This window comes from Palaemon carinicauda, chromosome 19 (assembly GCF_036898095.1).
Source record: "Palaemon carinicauda isolate YSFRI2023 chromosome 19, ASM3689809v2, whole genome shotgun sequence".
NCBI lineage: Eukaryota > Metazoa > Arthropoda > Malacostraca > Decapoda > Palaemonidae > Palaemon > Palaemon carinicauda.
In genome coordinates, this window is record NC_090743.1 from 118,607,124 (window position 1) to 118,618,670 (window position 11,547).

Below are 11,547 nucleotides of genomic sequence, written 5' to 3' on the forward strand. Positions count from 1 at the left end.
GCGATCGCTCCGCCTAACCGCAGTCCTGCCTGCCAGGCGTACGATGTTGAGGCTCCTCAGGATACTTTACCACGTTCTGAGTTTCCAGTTTCCGGTGGTGTGCAGCTTCCTCCGCCTTCCTTAAGGCAACCTCAGCAATGGGAACAGGAAGCTTATACCTTACTTCCTCCGCTTCCACCTGCGGTTCCACCAGTGAGGCAACACTCTCTTGAGGTACAACAACCTCTCCCATCCATGAGGCAGACACCTCAGCTCTCGCTGCAGCGACCTCAACACCTTAGCCTTGCGCCTCAGGAACCTCAACTCGCGAGACAAGTTATGCGTTCTGCGCAGCCTCTACCCCAACTCTTGCAGCTCACATCTCAGGAACCTCAACTCGTTCCTCAGGAACTTGCTACTGCGCATCCGCTCACCTTACAGCAAGCGCAACCCTTGAGGCAAGCCACTCATGCCAGGACTCAGCCTCCTCCACCCATGCGCCTACCTTCTGCTACTGCTTTTGACCAGCCTTTGCAACCTGAGCCTCAGGTGTTCCCTCAACAGAGACTTGAGGAGGAAACCACAAGCGTTTTTGCTCCAGCCCGTGCTGATTCTGCTGTTCAGCATACCTTACCTCTCACTTCGCTACACTCTGGTGATGAGGTTTCTGATGATGAGGCTGCACACCTGGACCCCTCATCAGACGTGGATGAATCCAAGTCTTCTCCGCCTCCTATTGACTTTCGCAAGGTCTTGGCTCTTTTCAGAGAGGTATACCCAGACCATTTTGTCTCTGCTACCCCCCGCTCTCCGCCATCTGAGTTTTCACTGGGAATGCAGCCAGCCAAGTCATCTTATACCAAGCTCGTCTTTGCGAGGTCCTCTAAGAGAGCGTTAAGAATTTTAGGGGAGTGGTTGCAGTCTAAGCAACAACTAGGAAAGACTTCCTTTATGTTTCCTCCGACTAAGCTCACTTCCAAAGCGGGCGTTTGGTATGCCACAGGAGAGGAACCAGGCTTGGGAGTACCTGCCTCTGCCCAGGCCGACTTCTCAAGCTTGGTAGACTCTCCTCGCAGAACAGCAATGAGGCGCTCTAAGGTTTGCTGGACCTTCTCCGATCTTGATCACTTCCTAAAGGGTGTCTTTAGAGCATTTGAGATGTTCAATTTCCTAGACTGGTGCCTGGGGGCCCTTAGCAAGAAGACCTCCCCTGCGGACAAGGACTCAGCCATGCTCTTAATGTCCTGCATGGATAAGGCTATTAGGGACGGATCTGGCGAGCTTGCTTCGATGTTTGTGTCAGGAGTGCTTAAGAAAAGGGAGCAGCTTTGTTCATTCCTTTCCTCCAGCATCACACCTTGTCAAAGGTCCCAACTCCTTTTCGCTCCGCTCTCCAAGTTCCTGTTTCCCGAAGAGCTTGTTAAGGACTTGTCTGCGGCCCTGATACAAAAGGACACCCATGATCTTGTGGCTTCATCGGCTCGTAAGACTAAGGTTGCTACCTCAGTCCCCAGGACTTATCGCACCCCAGTGGCTGATACTCCTGCTACGAGGTTTATTCCGCCCTTTCGTGGTAGAGCCCCCAGCCGTGGAAGCTCCCGTCCAGACTCTTCCAGGAGCAAGTCTAGGAAAGGTTCCAAGGCTTCTAAAGGCAAAAACTGACTCTCCTCCTCTCCAGACAGCAGTAGGCGCCAGACTCAAGATCTTCTGGCAAGCCTGGGAAAAGAGAGGTGCAGACGCACAGTCTGTCAGTTGGCTGAGGGAGGGTTACAGGATACCATTCTGCCGCAAACCCCCTCTGACCACATCTCCCATCAACCTCTCTCCCAACTACAAAAAAAAGGACAAGAGGCTAGCGTTGCACCAGGAGGTATCGCTTCTGTTACAGAAGAAGGCAGTGGTTATAGTCCGGGACCATCTATCCCCGGGCTTCTACAACCGTCTCTTTCTGGTGGCCAAAAAGACAGGAGGTTGGAGACCGGTGCTGGACGTCAGCGCGCTCAATGCTTATGTCACCAAGCAGACGTTCACGATGGAGACGACGAAGTCGGTCCTAGCAGCGGTCAGGCAGGAGGACTGGATGGTCTCGTTGGACCTGAAAGATGCTTACTTTCACGTTCCTATTCATCCAGACTCCCAACCTTTCCTGAGATTCGTTTTTGGAAAGGTTGTCTACCAATTCCAAGCCCTGTGTTTTGGCCTAAGCACAGCTCCTATGGTGTTTACGCATCTGATGAGGAATATAGCAAAATTCCTCCACTTATCGGACATCAGAGCCTCCCTTTACTTAGACGACTGGCTGTTGAGAGCCTCCACGAGTCGTCGCTGTCTGGAGAGTCTCAAATGGACTTTAGACTTGACCAAAGAACTGGGTCTGTTAGTCAATCTAGAAAAGTCCCAACTCATTCCCTCCCAATCCATTGTGTACCTGGGAATGGAGATTCGGAGTCAGGATTTTCGGGCTTTTCCATCGGCCCCAAGGATAAGCCAAGCCCTAGATTGCATCCTGAGCATGCTGAAGAGGAACAGTTGCTCGGTGAGACAGTGGATGAGTCTCACAGGGACCCTTTCATCGTTGGCCCTGTTCGTCGAGCTAGGGAGACTCCACCTCCGCCCTCTTCAATTCCATCTTGCAGCTCATTGGGACAAGGGTTTGACTCTCGAAGCAGTCTCTATCCCAGTCACCGAAGAGATGAAGACCACTCTCTTGTGGTGGAAGACCAATCTCCTTCTCAGGGAGGGCCTATCGTTGGCGATTCAGACCCCCAATCTTCGTCTCTTCTCGGATGCATCGGACTCGGGCTGGGGCGCGACCTTGAACGGACGGGAGTGCTCGGGAACGTGGAACGAGGAACAGGAAACGCTCCACATCAACTGCAAGGAACTACTAGCAGTTCATTTAGCCCTATTGAACTTCAAGTCCCTCCTGCTAGGCAAGGTGGTGGAGGTGAACTCCGACAACACCACAGCCTTGGCTTACATCTCCAAACAAGGAGGGACCCATTCGAGGAGCCTATACGAGATAGCAAGGGACCTCCTCATTTGGTCAAGAGGTCTAAACATCACCCTAGTTACGAGGTTCATTCAGGGCAACATGAACGTCTCAGCAGATCGCCTAAGCAGAAGGGATCAGGTCATCCCCACGGAATGGACCCTCCACAAGAGCGTGTGCAACAGACTTTGGACCTTGTGGGGTCAGCCGACAATAGATCTGTTTGCCACCTCCATGACCAAGAGACTTCCTTTGTACTGTTCCCCAGTTCCAGACCCAGCAGCAGTTCATGTGGATGCTTTTCTGCTGAACTGGTCCCATCTCGACCTTTACGCATTCCCACCGTTCAAGATCATAAACAAAGTCCTTCAGAAGTTCATCTCGCACGAAGGGACACGGCTGACGCTGGTTGCTCCCCTTTGGCCTGCAAGAGAATGGTTCACAGAGGTACTACAATGGCTGGTCGACGTCCCCAGGACTCTCCCTCTAAGAGTGGACCTTCTACGTCAACCTCACGTAGACAGGTTGCACCCAAACCTCCACGCTCTTCGACTGACTGCCTTCAGACTGTCGAAAGATTCGCTAGAGCTAGAGGCTTTTCGAAGGAGGCAGCCAGTGCGATTGCCAGAGCAAGAAGGGTATCCACTCGTAGAGTCTACCAATCCAAGTGGGAAGTCTTCCGGAGCTGGTGTAGAGCCAATGCTGTTTCCTCCACTAATACCTCTGTGACCCAAATAGCTGACTTCCTATTACATCTTAGGAATGAGAGATCCCTTTCAGCTCCTACGATTAAAGGGTACAGGAGTATGTTGGCTTCAGTTCTCCGCCACAGAGGTTTGGACCTTTCTTCCAACAAGGACCTTCAAGACATCCTTAAGTCTTTTGAGACTACTAAAGAACGTCGTCTTCCCACTCCAGGCTGGAATCTAGACGTAGTCTTAAGGTTCCTTATGTCACCTAGGTTCGAACCTCTCCAGTCAGCTTCCTTCAAGGACCTTACCCTCAAGACTCTTTTTCTCGTCTGCCTTGCAACAGCTAAGAGAGTCAGTGAGGTTCATGCCTTCAGCAAGAACATTGGGTTCACATCCGAATCTGCAACATGTTCTTTACAGCTTGGTTTCTTAGCTAAGAATGAACTTCCTTCACGTCCTTGGCCTAGATCGTTTGAGATACCTAGCCTCTCCAACATGGTAGGTAACGAGCTAGAAAGAGTTCTTTGCCCTGTCAGAGCTCTGAAATTTTATCTTAATAGGTCAAAACCTATTCGAGGACAATCAGAAGCCTTATGGTGTGCAATCAAGAACCCTTCGAGGCCCATGTCCAAGAATGGGGTTTCGTATTATATAAGGCTTCTGATTAGAGAAGCCCATTCTCACTTAAAGGAGGAAGACCTTGCTTTGCTGAAGGTAAGGACCCACGAAGTGAGAGCCGTAGCTACTTCGATGGCCTTTAATAAAAACCGTTCTCTGCAGAGCATAATGGATGCAACCTATTAGAGGAGCAAGTCAGTGTTTGCATCATTTTATCTTAAAGATGTCCAGTCTCTTTACGAGAACTGCTACACCCTGGGACCATTCGTAGCAGCGAGTGCAGTAGTAGGTGAGGGCTCAGCCACTACATTCCCTTAATCCCATAACCTTTTTTAACCTTTCTCTTGAATGCTTTTATTGTTGTTTTTATGGTTGTTACGGTAGGCTAAGAAGCCTTCCGCATCCTTTTGATTTGGCGGGTGGTCAATTCATTCTTGAGAAGCGCCTGGGTTAGAGGTTGTGTAGAGGTCCTTTAGTAGGGGTTGCAGCCCTATATACTTTAGCACCTTTGAGTTGATTCAGCCTCCTAAGAGGAACGCTGCGCTCAGTAAGGAAGACGAACTTAAAAAAAGGCAGAGTAACGGTTCAAGTCGACTTCCTTACCAGGTACTTATTATTTCATTGTTATTTTGAGATAACTGATTATATGAAATACGGGATACTTAGCTATCCTTTAATCTTGTACACTGGTTTTCACCCACCCCCCTGGGTGTGAATCAGCTACATGATTATCGGGTAAGTTTAATATTGAAAAATGTTATTTTTATTAGTAAAATAAATTTTTGAATATACTTACCCGATAATCATGATTTAATTGACCCTCCCTTCCTCCCCATAGAGAACCAGTGGACCGAGGAAAAATTGAGGAGGTGTCAACAAGAAGTACTGTAGTACCTGGCCACAGGTGGCGCTGGTGAGTACACCCCCTTCTAGTATTGTGATAGCTGGCGTATCCCTCCCGTAGAATTCTGTCGGGCAACGGAGTTGACAGCTACATGATTATCGGGTAAGTATATTCAAAAATTTATTTTACTAATAAAAATAACATATTACTAATACAAAAGATATTAGTAACCAAAGTGTTAAGATTACAAATACAAAAGATATTAGTTTCCCAATTGTTAAGATTACAACTACAAAAGATATTAGTAACCAGAGGCGTTAAGATTACTGAAATGATTTTTCCCAGTGAATGATGTAAGCTTCCTATGAATATAGATAGGATGTGTATTTTTTTATTGTCAAACCATAAAAATTGTTGCATGGCAGAAGAAAATTATCATTTCAAAGATGAAGTTACGGCCGGTAGGCAGTTGTTTTTGTTTGCAAATCAATGCCTTGAATAAGGGAAAGAAATGGTGAAAAAAATAATTTTCTTCTTTTATGGTGGAAATTCTCAACAGTTTGATCCAGAGAGAATGGCATTGGTGGTCTTGACACTGTGGCAAAGAGGAAACTCAAACATTGCTATAACAGTTCTTGAACAGATTTTTTTCTGTAGTTTTTAGTACAGTACAGTACACTCTTCACTATGAAACAGTGCTCACACATATTGAGATTATTAATGAAGGTTTTAACATTTTTAACTGATATGGTATTATTTATTAGAGCCTGTTGTACCTACCTCCCCATTCAAGGTTGACATCTGCCCTAAAAACTGAAGTCAGCCTAGGTTCATGTAGACTTGGATAGTCATAAAAAAATTTGCCTTTGCACCTAAAGATGCTTTGATGTGAACAATAATTTTACAGATCCCTGAGATCCCAATCTCTCATCTGTAACTTATTCTATAACATTATTTTCTTCTTCACTTTCCTTAATACATTCTGAAATAGTGGAGGTAATGCAAAAGAGATAGATGTCTTTTTGTGTTCGGCCAAATCTCATAAGATTCAAATGTTCTTTTTTTAAAGTGTGCTCCTTTGGCAAAGATACTTCTCCTCACCAAAAGATAGAGAGAGTCTGCAATTCCTGCATACAGTATTTCCATATACTTTTTCAATACTTGTGAGAGAAAGAAAGCCTCAATATATATATCAAAGTTTGCTTTTTTGGCCAAGATAGTTCTCGCCAGGAGATAGAGAAAGCAGATTCTCACGCTCAGTATATCATGTACTTTTCCAGTACGTACTTGTGAGGAAAGTAATCTTCAGTTTTCACTTGGACATAAAAGGGTTTTGTTGAGAATATTAGCTTGATAAAAGGGAGGCTACTTCATGATGCAAAGAAGGATGTATCTGCAGAACATATTTTAGCTGATGGAAGTCTTAATTTTAAGATAACAAAAGCATTATGGCTTCACTCCATGATAGGGAACCATCGTTATATATTGCATTCTAAGAGAGAATGAACTGAAAGCTTTTAGAGATATGCCAAGAATATTTGAAAAAACTAATTCCAATATCTATTAATTTAGGTGAAGATTAGAATTTTTTATATTTTTGTGGTTGTCACAAGCGCTGCTTCCACATCATTCAAAATTATTTTGACTTGGAAAATAGTCATTGTGGTACAGTGTTAGAATTGTTGGATATTTGTAACATTCAACAGTACTGTACATATACGTATTGTATTATAAGACTATATGATAATAATGTCTAATAAAAGCTGTTCATTATTATACCGTACAGTTTAGTATCATAAGTGTGGGATATTGATAATCCTTACCAATATATGATGCAAAAGACTGGACGGGTAAAATTTGCTGATTGAAATAGTGTGAAAAAAAATTCTACAGTCCAGCATTAAAAAAAAGTAATTTTAAACAGAATTATTTTGGTAACCTTTCTTATTTTAGCTAAAATACTGAGAATTTATGTGAAGCCAGAAATAAGTTGCTATATTAACTGTAGAAGCTTTAAAAGAATCTTATAACTATTCAACTTTGAAACATTGTTGGGAAAAATAGGCTTGAAATTTAGTTTAACTAAAAGCACAGTAAAGGGCTTCCTCATTTCAAAGGAAAAATTGAGAAGTAGTATTGCAAACTTCCTAGGAAATTCATTAATGTATTGCACAGTGGTCCTCTGGTTGGTGATTTGTTAAACATTCTACTACCCTATTGGGGTTATTCATCAAAATGTCTCCTCTAATCTTTGTGATCTATTTGTAATAATGTGTGTAGACAAAGCTTATGTTCTGTTAATACTGGCCAAGCTACAAAGTTAGAAGAGTAGAATGCTCCAAGTATAAGTGCCCCAAAAAGGAAAGCAGCTCGATGCCAAAAATTGTTCAATGTGAAGTTGCCGAAGATTTTGTTGCTAACAATGAATTATTTTATTGTTACTTATGATGCCATAGACACTAATAAAAAAACAGAATAGACCCAATGAAGTCTCTAATAACTACAGTAGTACTTTGTCTGACATGTAATTATTTTATTGAGTTCAACTGTATCCAAAACATCAGATTAATACTATCCTTGTTTGCAGTGTTTCGTCACATAAGAAAAGCACCAATATCTTTTCTAGATTTTTTATGAATTATTAACATGCCAAGCCAGATATTCATTGGAATTTGACTCTTGGAAGTTTCCAATACCATGTAAAAGCTACAGTGATTTAATATATCCAAACAATACTGGATTTCTTAAATTGCATCTTTTGTTGAGAATATGTTGCTATAAGTCTCTCTCTCAAATGAACAGGTCCTTGCTCAGTACATAAAGTTGCACATGGGTTTGACCTCTTGGTTCATGTGTCTTTGAAATGCTAAAACAGTACTCTGCTCAAGTTTTAGAATTGAGTTGTTTTTCACTGTATTTTCCTCATGTGCAAAGGCATGGAGATGTGAAACATTATGCAAATTCTTAGTATTAGAAATTCTTAGACTGGTTATGTTGAGCAGACACTACTGACTTTTAGTCCAAAATGCATTCATGTCTTTGCATTGGTGACTCTCCATTTGACCAAGGCAAACAGTTGTACCAGAAGGTGTTTGGTCTTATTAATTACTGAAGACACAGTTCATCAGACGTTTGCTGTGAAAAACTTTCTATATCTAATATTGTAATAAATAGGGCATATATACTTTCTATTTTTTAAATTCACTGGTTGAATCTACTTAATTTTTCTCCACTTTTTGGTAGCATTGAGAGTTGACATGTGTGAATGATGCTGTGTTGTTTTTTAGAAGATTGTTTCAAACTGAACGGTAATTTATCAGAGAAATTACTCAAAATGTGATCAATTACAGTATGTCATCATACTAGACTCTGATAATGAAAAAAATATTTGCTGTGATTCACCAAAAAGCTTGAAACATTAAAAAGTTAAAGGGTTGAAATAACTTTCTGCAGGTTCAACATTAAATTTAATCAATATTAATTTGTTTACCTTCTGTGACATAATTGTATGAAAAACTACTTACACACTAGAGGAAAACATAACTTCTTTAGTCATAGATTATCCTGGTGTTGATTCAAATTCCAAACATGTACAGTAATTTGATTTCAAAACAAAATAGTTTGGATATCGTTTGAAAAATTGTGGCCAATTCATGTAATCTATTAAATCCATCACTTATTTATTTTGTGATGTCGGCCTTGGAATTGAAGTGTAAATGATATTTGTTTATTTTAATCTTTTTAAGCAAATTATATTTTTCCCCAAGCAAATTGCTTTAGATTGCCACATGGCCTCAATAAAAAGTAAGTAAATATCATCTGAGTAAATTTTAAAAACAGCACACAGACTAATGCTGCATTATTTCTAATAATAAGGAAGACCCTTACTGGAACATTAGGTCCCCAGTTATTTTTGTAGTAATTTGTAAAATGTTTAAACTGGTTGCCATGCAAAAGGAAAACGCAGTGTACATTATTCTTCTTTCTCACAAGGAACAACATGTGGTTTGTTGAAATATTTATGTTAATAAGGTACAATAATAATATTTGTGCAGTGTTTGTACCTTGTATGCAATGTCTTTTGTCAATTTCAGAAAATAAATGCTAAGCTATAGTTTGTTGGCAGTTAGCATACAGTTTAAAGCAGATCCTATTAAGCCTACTCAGCGACAAAACTAATAGAAAATAAGTGAAATTTCACATAGAAATCTTCCCCTTGTGATGGCTTCACAACTCACTTTAAATGAAGTACATATGTGTATTCAATTGTGAGTGCTTTGCATAGATGATATTTCAATTTGATCAAAATGTATCTGTAAGGAAGAAATTTTAAACTTGATGTTTACAGGAACATTAATTATTTTGTAAAAAGAATCTTAAGTTGCTAAAACCCTTCCTTTTGATCTGAAATATTTCATGAAATTTTACCATAGAAATATTATATGAAGGCTTGTTAACATTGTAGTAGTGATTTTATGCAATTGTTATTGTCATTTGATACAGTGGGAAAGTAACGGAGCTTACCAAAATAGGTTGATCGTAATTCTCATTCCTAACAGGTCGCCCTTTCCTGAGGTTTTATTTACTTTAATCAGAGAGCGTGAAGCTCTCTCATCAAGTATAGTAACTCTATTATAACTTTGCTTTGTTGAAAAATGCGAAGCATCAAAACGCCTCGCCAACCTTTCCAGGAGGATATCCTGGGTAGTAGCCCCTATGCTTCTCCCCAAAGGTTATTGCTTTCCCTCCATTTTCATTGGTCTCCTTGTCCCACCAAAATGTCAAGACTTATTTTACTTTGTTTAATTCCAGTTTAATAACAAATCATTTAAACCAGCCATAGGAATCTAGATGTTTGATTTAGTGGTGGGACTCAACCACATGATAATAAACTGTTTGATTATAATCCATGGAGACATGTTTCTGCCTCTTACTAAATACAATTACCTGCCCCTCTTTCTCTTGTTCTTCTGACTTGACCCAGCAATTGTCAACATTCTTTCCCTCAAAAAATATCTCCCAATACACATCCATTCTGTGCCTCTTTTACCTTCAGCATATCTAAAACTGTCTAATATAGTAATGGTCTCAAGATATAGCTTGAACTGTTTTCATAACTTTCTGAACAGACCTTAGACTTTTTATATCTTCATATTCCAGCTGCATATCTTGAGCTATTTCATATCTTCATAATCCTACTACTCAACATATCTTAGACTCTTTCATATCTTTACATTTCAAAAACATATTATAAGCCGTTTCATTTGTGCTCCTACGACATATCCTACTGCCTCCTGTCTTCAGTTTATGAAAATATTTATATCATGGCCTTTGCATATTTAGATTTTACTGTTTAAAAACTATGTAACCCAAGGATTTCTTATGTGATAAATTCAATTATGTATTTTATACATTATAATTTATTATTAGAATCAACAGATTTTAATGCATTCGTTAAAATATCCTTCATAATAAATACGTCTTGCAAAATTGAGCTGTGTCACAGTCAATTTAGCAACATTGTATCATCTTAAACTTTTTATTACTTGCAGTTTATGTATTATTGATTCAGTTGGCTTTCAATGCATTTCTTTTTTTAATAAAAATTATTTTCAACATAATACAAACTCCAATTAAATTTAAAGTAAATCCTATTAACAAATATAAATTTGCAAAATTATTTCGGCAAAGGTTTTCCAAATATATCAGAAACATATTGTACCAAATGCACCCCATCTTGACTTTCAAATCATACATTCAAGCAGATGATTTAACTAAATCCAGTAATGTGTTGTTGTCTAATTTTTTTATTTATTTTTATATTTATATACAGTACATCCTTCTGTAACACCCTCATGATGTACATTAAGTTATGTAAGTCTCCTTAATGCTTTTCATGTAATTTCAACAGATTCCAAAAGTTTGGTACAGTATATTAAGATGGATTCAATGGTTGGTTGTTTTGAGTTTAAGAACATTGGAGTATTCGAACAATCGAAGGAAGAAACTCTTGCTAAGTTGATGGTGAAAAGAAACTGAAGGTGTCTATTGTAGTTAAGCTAAGGTTTACTATCACATCATGTTTTATTTCTCACTTGTAAAGATTATATTTTAATGTGCTGTTGTTGAAATATATTTATTACCAGTATAGAACGAATGTAATATGCACATGTACAAGACAAAGGCACCAATAATTTATTTTCAAATCTCTCTTGTGTATGTATTCTTAAAGCATCCTTGAGTAGGATTCGTCTTTCTATTTTTATTTGAAGGTTAAAGTTAGTGCATCATCTTGGCAGAAACCGAGAGAAATCCGGAACCAAACAAATAGTACAGAAAAATAAAAGAACCTGACAAATGTTATGGAAAATTAACAGGGTACAGAAATTAATTATGATCTGTTACATCCAAAGGACATACTA

The 11,547-nt window shown here is 39.8% G+C and overlaps 1 protein-coding gene across 1 annotated transcript in view; it reads left to right on the plus strand.

Annotated features, from left to right (window-relative positions):
- Positions 1-11,335, plus strand: part of LOC137658775 (transmembrane and coiled-coil domain-containing protein 4-like) — a 34,804-nt gene extending 23,469 nt beyond the window's left edge. Inside the window, exon 11 of the transcript XR_011047428.1 lies at positions 11,037-11,335. The gene's annotated coding sequence lies outside the window, so the exon portion shown is untranslated. The remainder of the gene's footprint in view (positions 1-11,036) is intronic.
- The last annotated feature ends 212 nt before the right edge of the window (positions 11,336-11,547 follow it).